Below are 3933 nucleotides of genomic sequence, written 5' to 3'. Positions count from 1 at the left end.
TAATTTTTTTTAACTGGAGCACTGTTCATTGGGTGGGGAAATGTTGAGAGCCTATACAATATCACATATACACAATAAGTTACAAAATTACATAACATTTACAATTTGATGTGAAAGTTACTGAGTAATGTTGGGCTATCCCGCCAGGGATAGTTTGTAAAACTCAGACATACACGCAAAGATGGACTGTGGGAGAAGGACGTTCAGACAAGTCAAGTGGCATCACTAGATGGGTGACAGGCTTGCTTCTCACGGCGATCCTTGCCATTTTTCCAGTGCAGATAAACTTTATCAAGGTCAACTTTCCCATTCAGGAGGTAGGCCTTTGTCCTCATCAGCATATCCAAATGCTTCTGCTCTAGTCTATTCCTCAATTTACTCTTTATAGTATTCATGAGGCTGAATCCTCGTTCACAATCTGCACAAGATGCTTGAAATGTTGCGCAGACATCAACTAGCTGAGACACCACACTATATTGAGCAGCATTGCGTACAGTGAAATTCACCATGTCTTGAAATGTGGTAAATAAACCACCCTTTACATGTTCTGCCACCACATATTTATAGTCTCTGTATTGTCGAACAACATCTTCTGGTGTTTCACAATCACCCAGGACCAAGACATTTTTATACTTTTCAACAAGTCTTAGTATATTCTCAGTCCCAAAATCAAAATGTGATTGTGTTGACATTGCCTGGATTTCAAAACTTGCCCATTCTTTCAGTTCATCCTCAGGGAACCTTTTTTGCATGTGCTCACAAAGAAGGGAAACAAACGACAGAATAGGCCCACTGTCAAATTCTTGCCTTTCATTGTACAACACCATCATCTCTCTTACATTGCTGCTCCAAAAGACAGTTTCCCCCAAATACTGTTCCTTAATTTGGCCAATCTTTGCTCTTGCATACTGTACAGCTTCGACAGTAGTCAAAGAACTTTTTTGGAACACTTTGCACAATGATGCAAATTCACTCAGAATGTCATTAAGTACTGCAAGGGAAATATGTTAGTTTGAGTCAGATAGCTTTTTGTAACAATATTTAGCAACTGGATCATTCTCTTCAACTTTCTCATGCTCAAAGTACTTAAGAACAGCCTCGTAATTTCGAATTAGTGCTCCAACTGCAAAATGCCTCGAAAGCCACCGGACTTCATTCAATGGTCGAAAAGAGACCACTTCACAGTCAGTGACTAATGCCATTTCATACAGCTTGGACTTCTTTGCAGGTGATCTGGAGAACACAGTGTAGACAGTCCTCAATAATGTCTCCATCTCTTTAATCATTGGTACCCTCTTCCAGGCATCATCAACTCCCAAATCTTCTCGATGAGCGACACAATGCTGCTCAACTAGATGGGGAATAGATTGTTTAAGGCGAGTAGCAACACCATTATTTTTACCCAGCATCACAGACGCACCATCGGATGTGAACATGACCATTTTCATGAGGTCCAGTTCATTGGCAGTGTAGAATTCCTTCACAGCAGTAGTGATGGCCTCAGCATTAGAACTAGTCAGCTTCACTATGCCCCCAAACTGTGTTTTGTGCTCTGTAGAGGTTACAGGTCGGTACTTGAAGTACAAAATGAGCATTTTTGTAACAGAAATATCGGTGCTCTCATCAATTATCAATGTGTGATACAAAGCGTTACGAAGTTCTGCCATGCCTTCACTGTGTATCACGCTATTGATGGCCTCAAGGAACTCAAAGGCATAGTTCTTGCTCCTCCAGCTGTCTGGTATCTTCACATACAAAGCTGGATAGTCATGGATGTCTTGTACAGATAACATGGAAGTATTCATCTTGACTAGCAGCAACACATTGTTGATGAGAATCTTTATCTCCTCAGGCAGGGATCTGTGTCGTTCAACTACTTCCATCCTATTTGCTTTGTCAGTGGCAGTTTCTGTCAGCATTGCCCGCACTCCAAAACCAAACCTGGCAGCAGCACTTCTGCTTCTCAATATCACCATGGCAGACTCGTGAACGTTGCTAATTAGATGGCGTTTCAGGTAATCCAGTTTCCAGCCATCACTCCATTTCTTCCCTGTGGAAAAGTCCCCAACAATCTTGGCTTCTGCACAGGCTTTGCAAATTAAGCCCACGTCTGGACTGTTTTAAAATAGTTCCCCAAGTTGCACGCGAACCTTGCTTCGTGATTTCTGTGTCTCAGCCTCCACAATTTCTTTCATCCACTCTTCCTTGAAGACAAGGCAACATTTCTTCCTTTGTGGTGAAGCATCGCACTCTGCAGAAGGTACAGCTTTGCGCTTGAACATATTTGCAATAACTAGGTTTAGCCTGCTATGCCACAAAGCCTGCAAAATAAAGGAACATGGTTAAAGTTGAAGCCTATGCTCATGATTGCAATCGGTCACATAATACTGAGGCATCGCCGGCAAAACGTAGAGTGTAATTACCTGGATTTTTCTGTCCACTGCAGTGTCCTTTCAAACTTATAAGTAGCACTGTCCGTAGAGCCTGCAATAGAAGTAAAGATTGTTACAGCACATTGTGAATTTGTAATACAGAAATATACCATGTGCACCATAGGGGGACTCTACCAAACAATTACCTGTTGTGCTTGTACTCACGAATGCCCGGTCAAATGTGTGGGGTACTGTCTGTGAAACCTACAACAGAAGAAAACATGGGTAAGGCATGTGGTTATACTACAATGCACAAGATGCACCACAGTTTAACTCTACCAAACAATTACCTGCTCTGCTTGTTCTCACGTATGCCCGTTCAAATGTGTGGGGTACTGTCTGTGAAACCTACAACAGAAGAAAACATGGATAAGGTATGTGGTTATACTACAATGCACAAGATGCACCACAGTTTAACTCTACCAAACAATTACCTGTTCTGCCTGTACTCACGTCTGCTCGTACAACTGTATTTGTAGCACAGTCTCACAAACCTGTAAAAGAAAAGGGGTGCAGATTGTGAATCTATTTACCAAGCACCCCCCAAATGCAACATGGAACATAAACAGAATTACCTTGTCTTTGTGGCTCCTCACGCCTGACCATTCAAATACAAATACCTTACAGACTGCAAACCTGCAATTGAAGACAAGATGGTTAGCAAATGCTCTAAGAGTTACAAGCAATGAATGGGACTGGCCCAGATACTCCACTAGGAAAAAGGACCAAATACTTACCTGGGATTCCAGTTTAGGCAAATAGGCACGTGCCCCTGTGCTTCACTATTAGCATCCATTAGGCTAAACTTATCTGCACCTCCCCACACAATCCAGCCACTCTCCTGCATTTTGTTTACCTTTTGCCATGTCAATGTTTTAACCGAGACGTGTCCCATTCACACACATTTGCTCAAATGGGTGTAATTTCTGATATATATATATCCCATGTGATCATGCTCCTTTGAGGAATGAAACATGTTATGGAAAACACCTGCCTGATAATGGCAGATTAAAACCTTGCACTGCCTGCACCTTGATTCTGTGTGCTGGTCCGTGACTTTTGAAGGGAGTTTAAAGAGGTCTACACCTGAGGACTCTCCCCCGAGCACTAGGCGGTCAGGAGTTTGTGTGTATGTATATACATACATACATACATACACATACAGTTTCCCTCTTCATTGCTTGATTTTGCGCACAAGAAAGTGTCACTCATAGTTGTTGAAATGTCATTCATAATTACACTTAAATTAAAAAATGTCACACATAGCAATCCAAAACCTTGGTAGCTATGGCTTTCTCTACCCAGACCAGCTGCCTATACCAATAGTCCTTCACACCCCCTGTCCTTAATTCCTGTAGTCAATCTTTGCCCCGAGGCAGTAGCAGCACGAGTAGAGCCATTCATGAGGCTTCCTCGGTGCTGCCCATCCCTCATACTTCATTTACATGACTTTACTCGCTATATTGTTAGTAACGCGAGGCTGCGGGACAGATGGAGTGCG

At 42.4% G+C, this 3933-nt stretch overlaps 1 pseudogene; it reads right to left on the bottom strand.

The window, feature by feature from the left end:
* Positions 1 to 212: 212 nt before the first annotated feature.
* Positions 213 to 2282, bottom strand: LOC147689150 (zinc finger protein 862-like; annotated as a pseudogene).
* Between the last annotated feature and the right edge of the window lie 1651 nt (positions 2283 to 3933).

This window comes from Lissotriton vulgaris, chromosome 10, assembly GCF_964263255.1.
Source record: "Lissotriton vulgaris chromosome 10, aLisVul1.2, whole genome shotgun sequence".
Classification (NCBI taxonomy): Eukaryota; Metazoa; Chordata; class Amphibia; order Caudata; family Salamandridae; genus Lissotriton; species Lissotriton vulgaris.
The sequence above is the reverse complement of the archived record's forward strand: the minus strand, read 5'-3'. Positions and strand labels throughout refer to the sequence as shown.